The sequence below is a fragment of the Lissotriton vulgaris genome, chromosome 5 (assembly GCF_964263255.1).
Source record: "Lissotriton vulgaris chromosome 5, aLisVul1.2, whole genome shotgun sequence".
NCBI lineage: Eukaryota > Metazoa > Chordata > Amphibia > Caudata > Salamandridae > Lissotriton > Lissotriton vulgaris.
Window position 1 is genome coordinate 453,007,351 of NC_141693.1, and position 17,723 is coordinate 453,025,073.

General features: G+C 47.1%; 1 protein-coding gene across 1 annotated transcript in view; it reads right to left on the reverse strand.

Annotated features, from left to right (window-relative positions):
* Nucleotides 1–17,723, reverse strand: part of LOC147711064 (protein-arginine deiminase type-3-like) — a 533,984-nt gene that overhangs the window by 191,612 nt on the left and 324,649 nt on the right. The gene's annotated exons all lie outside the window — the stretch shown is intronic.

The window sequence follows — 17,723 nt, forward strand, 5'->3', positions numbered from 1 at the left end:
CAGCCTAGAGTCTATTGGAGAGAGCAGAACCACTTTGAAATGGGTGCATTCATACCTTTCAAATAGAAGTGAAGCTGTGTCTTTCCCTAACCTATCGCTCAAAAGCCACGGCCATCAATCAGGGAGTGCCACCGGGGTCGTCCATCAGCCCAATTTTATTTAACATGTATTTGGCCCAGTTGATTAGACTTATTAAATCTCACAACATGACCTTAATTAATGATGCTGATGATACCCAGCTCATTCTGTCTCTGGCAGCAGAACACAATTATGCTCCTTCCATGACTGTCTGAATGACATTTTCTCATGGATCAACAACAACTCTCTAAAGTGTAATGGGTATAAGACTGAGATGCTCTACTGTACAGCTCAATACAAGCCGGAAATTTTACCCCTTAATATCTTGCCTGGATCATTTAATGGACCTGTGGCCGCCATTTAGGAGTTGCCTTTGATGACAAACTTAGTATGGACATTCATGCAAATAAAATAGCAGGAACCTGTTTTGCACATCTGAAAGCCCTTCGGAAGATCCTGCTGGTACTCTTCTCTTCCTTTTCAGCCATGGTTATCCGCAGCATTATTCTCAGTCGCCTGGATTACTGGAATGCTCTTCTTCTGGATGACCCTGAATACATCTTACACCATCTATCTAGGGTCCAGAATGCAGACGCTAAACTTGCTTTACACCTACCCCGCAGAGCTTCTGCCTCCTTGGCATTATGGGAGCTGCACTGGCTGCCACTTAAGCAAAGAATCTGGTTTAAATCCCTCTGCATGGCGTTTAAAGCATGCCATGGGATGGGCCCTCTTCCCCTTCAAAAGTGACTAAGACGATACGTCCCCAATAGAGCCTTCCGCTCTGTATCAGCTAACTTGTTCTCTGTACCGAAGTTCAGGAAATCGAGGCAAGGTGGCAGGACATTTAGGTTCTGTGCAGCCAAGCTCTGGAATGCACTTCACCCCTCCTTAAGATCTATGTCTGACCTATTGAAGTTTAGGAGGGCGCTGAAAACTTGGCTGTTCCCCAAGTAACCGGAATTCAGCCACCTACTCCTGTGGCTATGTCACTACTGATAACTCTCTATGGATATTGTCCCATCTCATTTTCTTCATCTTCCCCAGCTGTTATGACCAGCGCCAGGATGCCAGTCTGTGACAGTCCGCTTTATAAACTCAAAAATAAATAAATAAGCATTTTATTTTAAAATGTTTGGCCACTTGGTTATATACATCCCTCAGTATATTCTTTAAATCTGTATTTTCACTCCCTATATCAATGGAACACACCCAGATGCGACTAAAGTTTGGATTATCTAAGCAATCAGTGATAGTACGCACTCATTTTGATTACATATTGCTTCTCATCAGTATCTGCTGAAAAGATTCAAGGCAAGGTTACATTTGGGCTACAACTGCTGCTGTTCCCACCCTAATGCAAAGTTGAGAACATATAGAATTATTATTGTGAGAAGTTGGCCTGGCATATGCTGTCCACTATTCTAGTGGGCACCTTGCACCAGACCAAATGACCCTTATTGAAGGTAGGTTTAAAGACAACCTATATAGAAAGCTATCCTAGTGGTAGCTGTGGAGAGCAGCCTTCAGGCTAAGTCTTGAAGGAATGTAAAGCAGCTTGTTTTACCAGTATATAATCTCTTGAATGACCAAATGAAAGGAGAACCACACCAGGTATATATATATATATAAAATATATGTATTTATTTTAAACACACCCCTCTAGTCTCTTTATGAGGCTATAGGCAAAAGTACATACAGTAAACTTATTTAGCACACAGTATATTAGCACAATATATGGTTAGCTCTAGGGGCGTACCAAACCATATACTAAGAAAGTGGTATAAGAACCATGACTGACATAGATACAAGGCCTAGAGCCTTCAGAACCTCTGGGGCCACCAGGAACCACCCAAGGTAGTGACACAGGGGACCCATGGGAGAAGCGTGCAGTGTCTAAACACAGCCGCAAATCACCATTAACTTCTATGGGGAAAGTCGCGGTTGGAAAATTACAGATTAAGGACACTTAGAAGAGGCTTGGAGCAAACCCCTTTAGAACTAGGAGATTCTAGAGTCAACACCCACGGGAGCTCCGGAGTGCTCGAGTTACCTCACCCAGGGAAGCTGGTGCATAGGTGTCTTTTCGTGTGGGGTTTCGTCGTCGATTTCAATGGAGAGCTGCTGCAAAATGCTGCTGGCATCCGGGTGGAAAGTGTCCGGGCTAGGGCTATCTGAGGGTTCAATAACTCCCAAATCCAACATTTTCTGGACTTCAGTCCCGATACAGTCCCTGACATGATCAGGTTACCTGTACATCTTATTTTTAATAGGCAGACTGTCCCCAGTGTCCACTTCATGTGTGCACTAGGTGGTCTGACTTGGAGTCAGAGAAAACATATGCTGAACTGATTGATAACTTGTCTGCAATCAGTTTGCTGCTGGTCAGTGAGGCTGCCTGCCAAGGCTACACCATCTACTGACCCATTATCAGGGTTCTGTGAGAGCAGGTCAGGGAGTGGATCACTCTCTTCCTCCTGTCCCTCATCAGTAGCTATAAGCAAGCCCATGTCTGCTCTGTCAACAGATGGTTTCAGTCTGTTGACATGAAGCACCCTATGGGGGCTCCTGGGAGTTCCAAGATCTACCAAATAGGTAACCTCTCCCTTCTGTTCAACAATCGTGTGGGGTCCACTCCACTTGTCTTGGAGAGCTGCTGGGGCCACAGGCTCCAACACCCACACTTTCTGTCCTGGCTGGTAAACAATCAGTACAGCCTTTTGGTCATGCCAGGATTTCTGTAATTCATGTATAGCCTTAAGGCTTTTAGTTGCCTTCTTCATGTACTCAGCCATCCTGGAGCGGAGACCAAGTACATAGTCCACTATGTCCTGTTTAGGGGGTTTGAGAGGTAACTCCCATCCCTCTTTCATCAAACACAATGGGCCTCTTACAGGGTGCCCAAACAGAAGTGCAAAAGGGCTGTAGCCAACCCCCCTTCTGAGGAAATTTCCTGTATGCAAATAAAAGGCAGGGTGGTAGGATGTCCCACCTCCGCCTAAGCTTTTCTGGGAGACCCTTGATCATACCCCTTAAGGTTTTGTTGAATCTTTCAACTAAACCATTGCATTGTGGGTGATAGGGTGTGGTGAATTTGTAGTTCACTCCACACTCCTTCCACATTGCAGTCAAGTAACTAAACATAAAGTTTGCACCTCTGTCAGATACTACCGCCTTAGAAAAACCCACTCTTGAGAACACTCCCAAGAGGGCTCTTGCCACAAGAGGTGCTGTAGTGGTCCTAAGGGGTATAGCCTCTGGGTACCTAGTGGCATGTGCCACCACCACTAGGATAAACCTGTGTCCAGATGCTGTCTGAGGATCCATTGGTCCAACAATGTCAATCCCCACTCTCTCAAAGGGAACCCCCACCACAGGTAGTGGTATCAGGGTGGCCTTTGTGGTGCCACCTGCATTACCACTGGCTTGACAGGTGACACAGGAGCAACAAAACTCCTTTGTGTCTTCAGACATGTGGGGCCAGTGATTTTGAGGGACAATTCTGTCCCAAGTCTTGTTCTGGCCCAGGTGTCCTGCTAAAGCAATATCATGGGCTAGTGTCAATAGGAAGCCCGTGAACTTCAAAGGTGTAACCAACCTCCTGGCTGTACCAGGCTTGGGGTCTCTACTCTCTGAATACAGGAGTCCATCATCCCAATATATTTTATGGGTGCCACTAATATTCCCAGAAGCCTCAGCAGCAGCCTGCTGTCTGAGGGGTTCAAGAGAAAGGCAGCTCAGCTGCTCCTGACTCAGATCTGCCCTGGAAGGGCCCCCTGTCCCCAAGAACTCAACCTGATCTGGCTCAAGCTCATCAGGGACAGTTCCTTCTTCAGGAGAACAATCATCTCCCTCAAGAGACTGACCTTCACTCTGAGTCAGAGGGGAAGGCACTGCCTTGACCCTATTTCTCCTTTTCTTGGAAGGCACCTGGTCCGTTATTCCAGGATCCAGGGCCTGTTCAGTGTTAGACTGTTTGACTTGTGACCTAGTCACAACAAACACATGTGCGGAGATCCCTAACATTTCTGCATGGGTCCTGAACTCCACTTCAGACCAGGTTGAAGTCTCAAAATCATTGCCAAGCAAGCATTCAACAGGGATGTCTGCATTTACCACAACTTTCTTGAGGCTAGTTACCCCTCCCCAGGAGAAATTAACAACTGCCAGGGCATGGTTGGTCCTGACATTGCTAGCAGTGGTCACTTGGTAAAGTTCACCAAGTATGATCTGTCCAGGGTCCACAAGGTCTTGTGTCACTATTGTGACACTTGCTCATGTGTACCTGTAGGCCAAAGCCTCTATTCCATTTATTAAAGGCTGTTGTCTGTATTTGCCCAAGTTACTGGGACTCACACAGGAGGAAATATCCATGCCTCCATCACAGATCAAGACAGCCTGAGTTGGTACTCTGACTAGGCCAGAGTCCATCTCGATACCCAGTGTTAACCCTACTACACCCTTCTGCTGAGTACCACCACTTGAAGCTGAACTAGGGGGAACAGTTGCCTTAGGGGCAATGGTGGTTGGAGTTGCATCTTTCTTGGTGCAATCAATAGTCCAATGGCTATTCTGTTTACAGATTTTACGCCGTGGTTTCTTTTGGCCATTTCCTTTCTTGGAAGATTGGGAACACCAGTAGAAGATTTTTTGGGGGGCTTGTGAAGACTTCTGGTCTTTACCCTTCTCCCCCCCCCCTTATTAGGATCTTGCTTCTTCTGGTCACCACCTTGGTTCTGTACCTTCTAATTCACCCTGGTTCTGACCCATTTGTCTGCATTCTTTCCCAATTCTTGGGGAGAGGTCAGATCAGAGTCTACCAGGTGCTGATGCAACAGCTGATTCTGACAGTTATGAGTTATTAAGGATCTGCTCCCTCGTGATCAAGTTATACAATCCTGTATAATCACACATTTTACTGCCCACTAACCAGCCCTCCAGAGCCTTAGTAGCACAATCAACAAAATCAGCCCAGTACCGAGTCTGTGCCTTTTGGGTATCTCTCAACTGTATCCTATACTGCTCAGTGGTTAGGCCATACCAATCTATCAGTGCACTCTTCAGGACTTTGTAATTATCAGCATCCTGACAGTGAGGAGCTTGTCTCTAGCTTTGTCTGCAAAGGAGAGCCACAAGATTGCTGCCCACTGCTCCTGGGGTACCTTCTGTACTTTGCAGGCCCTCTCCAGTGCAGTTATCCATTTGTGGATGTCATCCCCACTCTTGTAGGGAGGGACAATTTTGCTCAAGTTTTTATGGTCATTAGACCTATCCCTTCCTCTAGGTACATTCCTGCCACCATGGGACTCTAGTACCATCTTTTTCTTTTGTCTTTCATGGTCTAGGGACTCCCTTTCTAAGGCTACTCTTTTTCTCCTTATCTCCAGCTGGGCTTCTTCAAACCTCAGCTGGTTCTCTCTCTTCTCCTGGGAGGTGTCCCTCCTATGAGAAGAAACAGAGGTCCCTACTGATGTGTCAGAATGGTCAGATTCCACTAAAGGTGATCTGGGTCTTCTAGGCACACCCCCAACTCTTCCTGGAGGGACAAAGACATAGCCACGTTGGCCTTCTTCATCTCCATTTGGAGCTGGGTTGTCCAGGTCTAAGCCATTGTCACCTCCCTCGTCAACTTTAGAGTCTGAGTCCTGTGGATTGGTACCACTGGCCTCTTCCCCTTCAGTTGCATCCACCCCACTGGCTATCCTCTCAGGCTCTGAGGCCTTCCTTAGGCCATCCTGAACTAACTCCTCTCTGAGATGTTTGATGTTTGATGGTTGCATTCTTTGGTGTCTTTAGTTTCCTCATAGTACACAGAGCCTTTAACTCTAGAAAAGGGAATTTGTCATACTTGGATGTCTGTAACATACTGACATCTGACAGGGACGCACTGGTTCCTGCCCCTAAAGACATAACTAGTGAGGTGCGGTGTATGCACTACCTCCTCTAGTTGTTTACCTTCTAAACCTCTCTTGAGTTGTAGAAAGGGTGTGCTTAAGCCCTTGACACACAACTCCAAGTTCAGTAGAACTTACTGTATTTAAGCTTGTATTATATGTACCTCTGGTACCTTTAGTGGTTTTCAAATGATCAATCACTTGAGATTATCTGGTAAAACAATGGCAAGCTGGAATCCCACACGCTGCACACCAATGTGAGAAATTGGCCTGGCATATGCTGTCCACTATTCTAGTGGGCCCCTTGCACCAGTCCAAATGACCCTTATTGATGGTAGGTTTACAGACAACCTAAATAGAAAGCTATCCTAGTGTAGTGGTAGCTGTGGAGAGCAGCCTTCAGGCTAAGTCTTGAAGGAATGTAAAGCAGCTTGTTTTACAGTATATAATCTCATGAATGACCAAATGAAAGGAGAACCACACCAGGTATATATATAAAATATATGTATTTGTTCTAAACACATCCCTCTTGTCTCTTTATGAGGCTATAAGCAAAAGTACATACAGTAAACTTATTTAGCACATAGTAAATTAGCACAATATATGGTTAGCCCTAGGGGCGTACCAAACCATATACTAAGAAAGTGGTATAAGAACCGCGACTGACATAGATACAAGGCCTTGAGCCTTCAGAACCGCTGGGGCCACCAGGAACCACCCAACGTAGTTACACAGGGGACCCACGGGGGACGCGTGCAGTGTCTAAACACAGCCGCGAATCAACATTAACTTCTATGGGGAAAGTCGCGGTTTGAAAATTACAGATTAAGGACACTTAGAAGAGGACTTGGAACAAACCCCTTTAGAACTAGGAGGTTCTAGAGTCAACACCCATGGGAGCACTGGAGTACTGCAGTACTCAAATTACCTCACCCAGGGAAGCCGGGTGCATAGTTGTCTTTTCGTGTCAGGTTTCGTCGTCGATTTCAAGAGAGCTGCTGGAAATTGCTGCTGGCGTCCAGGTGGAAAGTGTCCGGGTGGATCCAAAGGTGGATCAGAAATCTGAAGAACCTGAAAGCAGAGGGGACTGAGTCTGGGTCACTAGCCAGTGACCAGGAAGGCAACGAGAAGATGCCAACCAATGTCGGGTGATTTCATGTGAAAAAGGTGAAGCTTGACTCTTCAGCCGCGAGGACCAGGAGGCTTCGACAGCAACCAGCAGCTGAATGTGAGCTGTCCCACAGAGGATGTCAAGTGCTGCTGTGTCGGTATCCGGTTTGGACCCAACAAGCCTTGGCAACAGCAACCCATGCAGAAAGTAAAGATAGGCTTTGGTGCAGATCAGCAAGGTCTGAGGGTCTCACCCTTTGGAGGGAAGTCAGAGCACGTCTAGAGCAACCAGGGAAGCCCATGAAACAGAAGAATTACCTTCGTGTAGATCCACCAGTTGACGGACCAGGGATCGATAAGGAGCCTCAAGCGGAAATGCTAGAAGAAGGCCCACGGAACACGGTGCAAATGGTGTTCGGGGCTTGGACTATGTTATGGACTAAATCGGGCCTCACTACGAAGCCGGCGAGGAAAGAACTACATTGCCCATAATGCTCAGCGGCCGAGAGGCGGGGTATATAGGCAGCCACCCCCCCTTGGCCCGGTGTCGGATATCCTGCATCTTGACCCGGATATCGCTAGACCGATCAGGTTCCTGTTGTTTGTTCTGGCCGTCCCGTAGTTCGTGATCCTTATCCTGTGACTCTGGAGGATACTGAGGAGTTCGGAGTGTCAACAAGACCGGCGGTGAGGTAACCGCTACTCAGTGGTGTTGTGCTCTTGGCATTCTTTCGAGTGCAATATTCCCGAGTTCCCCGTTGGCGAGCCTCTTTCATCGGCTCATGTGGAGGGAACTTTCTACTTAGAGGTGCCTGAGGTGGGCATTCCGTTTCCGTTGGCGAGCCTTATTTCCTCGGCTCATGCGGAAATGGGGTTTATTATTTCCTTGTCCGTGTACCACTTCTGTTGGCGAGCCTTCTTTCCACGGCTAATGCGGAAGTGGTTCCTTGTTAATCATTCTTTGCTTTTCAAACCCTCTGTTGGCGAGCCTTCTTTCTACGGCTATTGCAGGGGGTTTGCTTCGTCCATTGTCATTGGGGAATTGGTCCTGGTGAGTTTACCAGGCGCCCTCCTGCATTTCTCGGAGGTTTAAGGCGAGAGTCTTCCGAAGAAAAGGTACTGGTCTTTTTTTTATATACTTTAATTGGGTGACGTAACCCCCATCATTCGTTGACTACCGTTCATTGGTATTTATTCCTTGATCCCACATTTATTGGAGACAGAAGGGAAGAAACAGGGTAGGTGTGCTACTGTCTTAGACCACATATCCTAGATGGTAAGGGTTCATGTGTGTTTACACTTTGTATCATATTGTGTGTTGCAGAGGGGAATATTCCATTAGGCTGCCAAATCCAGATCTCAGTAGAAGAGAGGTATCTCCTGAGTATAGCAGCCATTCAGAATTATAAAGGTAGGGAGAGTATCGAACTGACCTTACCTGGTAGTACTTATTACTCGTACAAGAAAAGTTTCCAACCTTATTATTCTTTGTCTTACAGCTCTCCCTCCCCGCTGTCCCCTTTCTTCCCTTCCCGTTTGTTCCTGCAGCCCTCATCTGATCCTTCCTTAGCCCAAGGCTTTTATAGCACGCTGGGTTTGGATAGATCTGGAGGGGGCCTTTATATATACACGCTGATCCTGAGGAAGAAGAAGATAACAGAATATCCGACCCATGATTATACATCCTCCCGTTCAGTGTGTAGATATGGCCTCTCTTGATGATGTATTGGCTGCATTGGTAGCAGTACAGGCTGAGCTGCTATCCTCTAGACAGGAAACCACTGAGTTACGCAATCGGTTAGACACCATGCAGAGGAATCCCTTTAGTGCAGGGGCTTCTGGTTCTAATCCTCCCAGTCCAGTGGTGATAGAAATACCGACCAGCGTCCCACTTGCCAACCCGAAACGGTTTAAAGGGGATGCCGGTACGGTACAAGTGTTTTTGACACAGGTATTGATGCATTTTACGTGCAAACCGCGCTCATTGCCTACGAATCAGTCCAAGGTAGCGTTTGTAATATCGTATCTAGTAGGGGATGCTGCTCAATGGGCGGTTCCCTTGATTCAACGGAATGATCCCTTGATACATGACTGGGAGGCATTCAGGGATGAGTTTGTCAAGGTGTTTGACCGGCGGGCTGACACATATACGGCAGACAAAGAGTTGTTGGAACTCCGACAGGGAAATCAGGACATCTTAACATACCTGAATTCCTTTCGGAGGCTGGTTACGGAGACTAAGTGGCCGGAAGCAAAGCAGACATCTTTGTTTCACCAGGGATTAACAGAAGAAATGAAAGACGTCATTGCTCAAATCGATCCCCAGCCAATTTCATGTGAAGACTTAATTAGTTTAGTATTGCGCTTGGATCACCGACTCAAGAACAGAAAGGGGGATTCCAAGGTCAGGTCCAGAACCATTCCAATATCCAGCCCTGCTAGAGCATCGGATAGCCCCCTCACCACTAACACAGAACCAATGGATATAGGTGCAGTACGTGCCGCTCTTACACCCGTTGAAAAGGAACAGAGACGCAAACATGGTCTTTGCTTATATTGCGTGAAAAAAGGACACTTTGTTAGGGAATGTCCCGTTAAACCCAAGTTCTCCAAGTTCCGATTTAGCGAAGGGGCATCCGCTGCATTGGAAAAACCAGCGGAAAACTGACAGACTCTAGGGTGAAAGAAGGGCTTCCTTGGAGTCGTGTTTGTATCCCTTCAATGGTAAAAAACACAGTGGGAGCGCATCATTTGTTCATAAACATCATGCTTTTGATCAGCATGGTGGAGGTTTCCACTTGTGCTATGGTGGACTCAGGGGCCACTGGTATATTCATGGATAAAGCTGAGGCAGAGAGGATTGGGATTTCTCTAATACCTAATGAGAATTGTGATGAGGTATATGCAGTGGATGGTAGTAAATTGGATTTAGGTCCCGTTTGTTATCGGACAGCTGAAACGGATATGAGATATGGGAGGCACAGTCAAAGGGTCTCGTTCAGCATCATAAACGCCCCCCAGTATGGAATTATAATTGGCTTACCATGGTTAAGGAGGCATAACCCTGAGATCGATTGGAGTAAAGACACTGTATACATGAACTCGGAGTATTGTAGGGATCACTTTTACGGTAATATTCAGAGTCCCTCCTTTTCCCTTGCTAATGGGCATAGCGTGGCCACAGCGGCCGAAAAGGAGGTGGTATTACCAGAAGTCTATAGTGACTATCAGGAAGTATTCGACGAGGTGTTGGCAGAAGAACTACCCCCCATAGACAGTACGACTGTCAGATAGACCTAGTGCCAGGGGCGGTGGTGCCTTCAGGACGCCTGTACGCCTTAACAGAGCCAGAGAACATCCATTTGAGGCAATACCTGGACAAATTATTGGAATTGGGGTTCATACGTCCTTCTAAATCACCTGCTGCATCCCCTCTTTTCTTTATTCCCAAAGCAAATGGAGAATTGAGGGTGTGTGTGGACTTTAGGGCCCTCGATGAGATAACAATCAAGAATCGATACCCGCTGCCCTTGATTAATGTGTTGTTGGAACAAGTAAAGAAAGCTAAGATTTTCACTAAGTTGGACCTAAAAGGGGCGTACCATTTAGTGAGGATGAGGTCGGGAGACGAATGGAAGACGGCATTTAAGACCAGGTATGGGCTATTCGAATACCTGGTCATGCCTTTTGGGCTCTGTAACGCCCCTGCGGCGTTTCAGTTTTTCCTCAACGACGTGCTGAGGGAGATTCTGGACAGATATGTCATAGTATACATCGATGACATTCTCATCAATTCAGAGACAGAGGCAATGCATGAAATACATGTGAAAGCCGTATTGACGATTCTGCGCCAACATGGACTATACTGCAAGCTGTCTAAATGCGACTTTCACGTGTCTACCGTAGAGTTTCTGGGGGTCATGCTGAGCCCCCAGGGTCAGGAAATGTCTGAGAGATAGGTACAGGCGGTGCGTGATTGGCCAGTACCCGGGCACGTGAAGGATATTCAGTGCTTCCTGGGCTTCGCCAACTTTTATCGCCGCTTCATAGATCAGTTCTCCAGAGTTGTGGCACCCCTTACCAAGCTGTTGCGCAAGGATCAAGGATTTGTGTGGGATAAAGAAGCTCAAGATGCATTCGTTACGTTGAAACAAGCGTTTGTGTCCGCACCAGTGTTAACGCACCCTGACCCTGAATTGCCGTTTATTGTTGAGGCAGACGCTTCCGAGGTGGCGATAGGGGCTGTTCTGTTCCAACGGAACGAGCAGACTAAGCTACTACATCCGGTGGCCTACATGTCCCGAAAACTTAATGGAGCTGAACGTAATTACTGTATTGCGGAGAAAGAGCTTTTGCTATCAAGATCGCCTTCACCGAATGGCGTCACTTTCTGATGGGTGCCAAACATAATGTGACAGTCTATTCTGACCACAGAAACCTGCAATTCATGTCGGCAGCACGACATTTGACCCCAAGGCAGCTCAGGTGGATGCTCTTCTTTTCGGAATTCGATTTCACCATCACCTTTCGTCCAGGAGTGGATAATCGAAAGGCGGATGTTCTCACTCGCCAGTCATCCTCAAAGACAACCGCAAAGGGAGTAGACACCTCCATAGTGAGTCCAGCGAGGGTGATAGGCGCCATACAACCAGATGCGTTTCTTCAGGGAATACGCAGGGGCGTCGATTCGGAGCACTGGAGGAAGTGGTTACTGGTACATCCGGAATGGCAACTCAGGGACGGATTCCCTGTCAAACAAGGACGTTTGTTGATCCCTACAGAGCCTCTTCGGAAACAAATATACTTGTGGTGTCATACCTCTCCTAGTGCTGGTCACATGGGAGTGGAAAAAACTGTTGAACTGATCACTCGCAATTGGTGGTGGCCGTCTGTAGGGACAGATGTCAGGAGGTGGATATCGTTCTGTACTGTATGTGCCACTGTAAAGGCAGATCATAGGCGTCCTGCTGGTCTTCTTTGTCCCTTGCCTACCCCCTCAGCCCCGTGGGAACGCATCTCTTTGGATTTTGTGGTGGGCTTGCCCAGAGATCAGGGATGTACTGCAGTGTTAGTGGTCATTGACTTTTTGACTAAGATGGGTCACTTTATAGCCTGCCCTCAGGTTCCCACAGCTGGTCAGTTGGCACAGTTGTTGCTGGTTCACATAATACGTCTGCATGGTTTGCCAACAGTTATAGTCTCGGACCGAGGCTCTCAATTTACCGCCTGGTTTTGGAAGTCCTGGTGTTCCTCACTTCACATTAAAACTGCTCTGTCCACAAGCTTCCACCCACAAACTGATGGGCAGACTGAGCGGCTCAACCAAACTTTAAAGCAGTATCTGCGGTGCTTTGTATCCCAGGGGAAAGACAATTGGGTGGAATATTTGTGGCTGGCTGAGGTGGCATACAACAACGCCACGCATTCGGCCACTAAGGTATCCCCTTTCTACTGCACGTATGGCCGTCATCCTAGGTTTCTACCTTTCTTACAGCCGGTTCAGGAAGATTCGGTACCTGAGGCAGCTATGAGGATTGCTAAGCTCAAAACATACTGGTAAGAGTCAGGACGGATCTAAAGGCGACCAAGGTGGTGTATAAAGCCTCAGGTGGGGGACAGAGTGTGGTTGTCAACCAGAAACGTCCGGTTCAAAAAATATAGTGTGTTCAATCCACGTTACATTGGGCCTTTTCCAATAGTACAATGCATCAATCCAGTGGCCATGAAACTACAGCTGCCCCAACATCTCCGGATTCATCCTGTGTTCCATGTGTCTTTACTGAAGCCAGCAGCTGTTGTTGTACGGCGACTGCCTCCGCCATTGGTTATTCCCGATGGGGTGGAGTACGAAGTGAGTGGTATCTTGGATTCTAGGTGGCGTGGAAGGGGATTGAGTTATCTGGTGGCGTGGAAAGGATACGGGCCGGAGGAGAACTCCTGGGAACCGGCGTCCGGAGTGCATGCTCCCCGTCTGGTGAACAACTTCCATAGGCTGCATCCTTTGCGTCCTGGTCCTGTTCGGCGCTCTAGGTGAAGGGGGATGTACTGTTATGGACTAAATCGCGCCTCACTATGAAGCCGCCGAGGAAAGAACTACATTGCCCATAATGCTCAGCGACCGAGAGGCGGGGTATATAGGCAGCCACCCCCCCTACGCCCGGTGTCGGATATCCTGCATCTTGACCCGGATATCGCTAGACCGATCAGGTTCCTGTTGTTTGTTCTGGCCGTCCCGTAGTTCGTGATCCTTATCCTGTGACTCTGGAGGATACTGAGGAGTTCGGAGTGTCAACAAGACCGGCGGTGAGGTAACCGCTACTCAGTGGTGTTGTGCTCTTGGCATTCTTTCGAGTGCAATATTCCCGAGTTCCCCGTTGGCGAGCCTCTTTCATCGCCTCATGCGGAGGGAACTTTCTACTTAGAGGCGCCCGAGGTGGGCATTCCGTTTCCGTTGGCGAGCCTTATTTCCTCTGCTCATGCGGAAACGGGGTTTATTATTTCCTTGTCCGTGTACCACTTCCGTTGGCGAGCCTTCTTTCCACGGCTAATGCGGAAGTAGTTCCTTGTTAATCATTCTTTGCTTTTCAAACCCCCTGTTGGCGAGCCTTCTTTATACGGCTATTGCAGGGGGTTTGCTTCGTCCATTGTCATTGGGGAATTGGTCCTGGTGAGTTTACCAGGCGCCCTCCTGCATTTCTCGGAGGTTTAAGGCGAGAGTCTTCCGAAGAAAAGGTACTGGTCTTTTTTTTATATACTTTAATTGGGTGACGTAACCCCCATCATTCGTTGACTACCATTCATTGGTATTTATTCCTTGATCCCACATTTATTGGAGACAGAAGGGAAGAAACAGGGTAGGTGTGCTACTGTCTTAGACCACATATCCTAGATGGTAAGGGTTCATGTGTGTTTACACTTTGTATCATATTGTGTGTTGCAGAGGGGAATATTCCATTAGGCTGCCAAATCCAGATCTCAGTAGAAGAGAGGTATCTCCTGAGTATAGCAGCCATTCAGAATTATAAAGGTAGGGAGAGTATCGAACTGACCTTACCTGGTAGTACTTATTACTCGTACAAGAAAAGTTTCCAACCTTATTATTCTTTGTCTTACAGCTCTCCCTCCCCGCTGTCCCCTTCCTTCCCTTCCCGTTTGTTCCTGCAGCCCTCATCTGATCCTTCCTTAGCCCAAGGCTTTTATAGCATGCTGGGTTTGGATAGATCTGGAGGGGGCCTTTATATATACACGTTGATCCTGAGGAAGAAGAAGATAACAGACTACAAGTAGCCCAATGCACAACTTCGGGAAAGCTCAGGAAGTTGATGCACTAACAAATGTGCACGGTGTCCAGGGGTTCTGGTTCCACGTCACTTGTGAGGGCTGCGGGTCTCAGCTTTTCTGGGATCTCGTGTCGGACTCGGAGAAGTCTAGAAGTCTGGGTCCTGTGTCGCAAATCCGGCGGGATCCGGCGGGACCCTTGGAAATGCAGTGGAGTCACTCCTCGACCCCAAGGGAGATTCTTCCATCTTCTTGTCAAAATAGAATGTCGAAGTTCCAGGATATATGTTGCAGAGTTTCATCAAGGTATAATCTAAAGTCCTAAGGACTGGGGGGCATATTATCAACGCTGTGCAAAAAATATCGCACAGCGTTGATAACGTGGAAAAATCTATCGCCGATTTCACATCACCAGTTAGCAGCGTATTCTCAACGCTAAAGCCAACAGGCGATGTGAAATTGTCGATAGATCGCATTAGCGCTTGAAAACAAGCGCTGTTCTCACGCGCTAATGTGTGCCTTGATAATATGGGGGGGTGGATTAAGCTTTATGATCCACCCCCTCATGTTAGCAATGCCTAACATGTACTAAATGCAGGCGTTGGGAGACCTGCGATAGACACGTTTATCGCAGATCTCCTTCTCCCAAGGCCTGCCTTGTGAATAGGGCAATCCCACCTCCAACCACATTTTACATGTGGTTGGACGTGGGAACGCCCACCCTGCATTTCATTAGCGTTATTCATCTCCCCCAGCGTGGGGACGATGAATAACGCATGAAATGCGTCGCTAACCGAAGTTAGCGACGCTTTGATAATAGGGCGATAATTAATTCATGCATTAGCAACCGGGAAAGGTCGCTAACACATGAATTAAGGCCCTTGATAATATGCCCCCGGTTCCTATACTTATACTTAGTTTAGGGGTTGGACTTACTCTAGGGTCCCGCCTAGGGAGGGGGTGGTTACACCCCTTTTCCTTTGTCCAGTTTCATGCCAGTGCAGGGGCTGAGTGCCCCTGCAACCGGTTTGAACTAGGGTATGCACAGGGACACCAAGTGTGCACCCAGCACTGTCTGAAAAGCATTCTATGAATGCACCCACCCAGCCCCAATACACTAAAGCCTGTCTGGGAGGTGGTTACACCTCCCTGTGACAGGAATCCTATTTTCCAGGCCTCTCCTGCCGGAGTTTCGTCCAGCAGCAGGAGGTCAGACCCGTGTCTGTGGCATCCATTTTGTGATGCCAGGGCTCTTTAAAACTATAACCGGTTAGACCAGTGTGTACATGTCATTCCCTCTAGAAGGGTGGAATTCTACCCCCGCCGGCAGGATTGGCGGGGGGGGTAGAATTCTAAACACAACATGTTTCCATACAGCCATTCTAAATTTAGCATTCACCGCAAGGTTATAATGCACTGAAGAGTATATGGTCTGGCTGCATCACAGAACAGCCTCAGAGAATAGATTCTGAAAGCTGCCGAGGGGCTCAGCTCATACTTGGGCACCCTCTCACACAAAACCAAGCACTCTGCCTTCAGGATTGATAAGGCCTGCCATAGGAGTAACTTATAGGTTTATATGTGTCAGTGATTAAGGGTAGATATAGGTAACCTATATCTTAGTAAGGGGTGCATGCACCACCTTACCCAGGCTGCAGTAGCAGACCTTTGGTGCCATTTTGGAAGGCTTCCCAGGGGTGGCATAATACATGCTTCATCCCCTGGTAGGCCTCTGGGGTACCTATGCCCTTAGTACCTAAGGTACCATATACCAGGGACGCACAAGGGTAACCCAGTAACCAATCTGGAGTGTACCTAAAGTACATGCAATCAATTTAGAGAAGAAGGAGCTAGGCTGGGGTCCTGGTTAGCAGGGCCACAGCCAGACTAAAGTCGAAAAACAGTGAAACACCAGCAAAAAGTGGGGGTAACCATAGTAGGCAGATCCTACTCTCCTACAATTACCTACTTTAGTGATTGCTGAGTTTATAGCGGAGCACTGCATGGGCATTAAAGCTGAAGTTTGAAAAATTAAAATATAATGTTCACAGTCTCCTCGAGACTTCACCTAAACCTAATAAGGAATCCTACTCTGGTGGGCAGCATTCAGAAATGTTAGCTCTTCATATGTGTCAGCAAAACCTCAAGCTTATCGGTCAAGGCCATCAATAATCCTTACGTCTGGCAGTAGCCAAGACCTTCTCTTTCAAAGAAGAAATGATATTTTATACATACTTCCATACAGGGGCTTTTAATCTGGCATCTTCATGCGCTGGTCTGCTGTAGGGCCATTCATATTTTGCTTCAGTTAACCACAGCCAGCCCATTTCAACCATTCACTTGCGTCACTGTGAGTGACAGCATTTTGGTCTTCTTATGTTATTTGTAACACATGTATCTGACCCGTAAGGGTATCCTGGGACAGAACAGAACGTTCTTGCCTAAAAATCCAAAATTAATCCAGTTGGATCAGCTAGGGTTTAAGTTTCTTCCTATATTTCCGGAGAGAGCCAGCGGAATAAATAAAAAGAGGACCTAAGTCTAAGCATTGGGACCCAGGTACAATGTGCACAGTAGTACAATAAGTAGTATCCTTCCGTGCCAAGGAACACAAGTGCTATAGAAGCTTTTACAACAAAAGAAATGGCTATTAGACAAATACTTGTGTTACTGGCAGCTCCCCTAACCTTGCTGTTCGGTTGCTCATGTGTCACATATCTGCACGCATAAGCCAATTACAAAAAAAGAAAACAACTGGCAATGTAAAAAGGTCAGCAACTGATAGCATACCTATTTTCTTTGCCAATACTTGTTGACAATGCAAAGCTTGACGCTCTACCTAATTGAATGTACGTGGTACGGTTAAAGTTACAAGTAAATGCCAGGGATGTGCCAATTATTCAAGGGATAATGTGAGAATCGTTTGTATATCATGTGCTTTTGTCTACTGTCCGAACCAATGCTTTTTTAGTTCTGCAGGGATTGAGAAACCAAAGCATTCGGCACTGTTGTGCTTAGCTGTGGCCAGCAGACAACTGATTTCAGAATGGTAAAATAATTTGATTATACTAACAAGTTATTAAGGACCGCAGATCAACTGTAGCTTTATTAGGCCGGAAAATGGATACAGATTAATTGCTTTTATTGCTTTGAGTTGTGGATACTTTTACTGTTCATCTTAGTGTATGTTACATGCACTCAGTGGTACAGTGTACTGCTATAGTTTAAATAAATAACAATAATATTGAAACTGGAACTGAAAATTGAGAGATTAAGATCAGGAAAGATGATTTCGAGAGTGGTGGTGTTTTGGCTCAGACCTACCGATATAGGGTTGCTGGGCCTAAATTGACCAGGCATGAT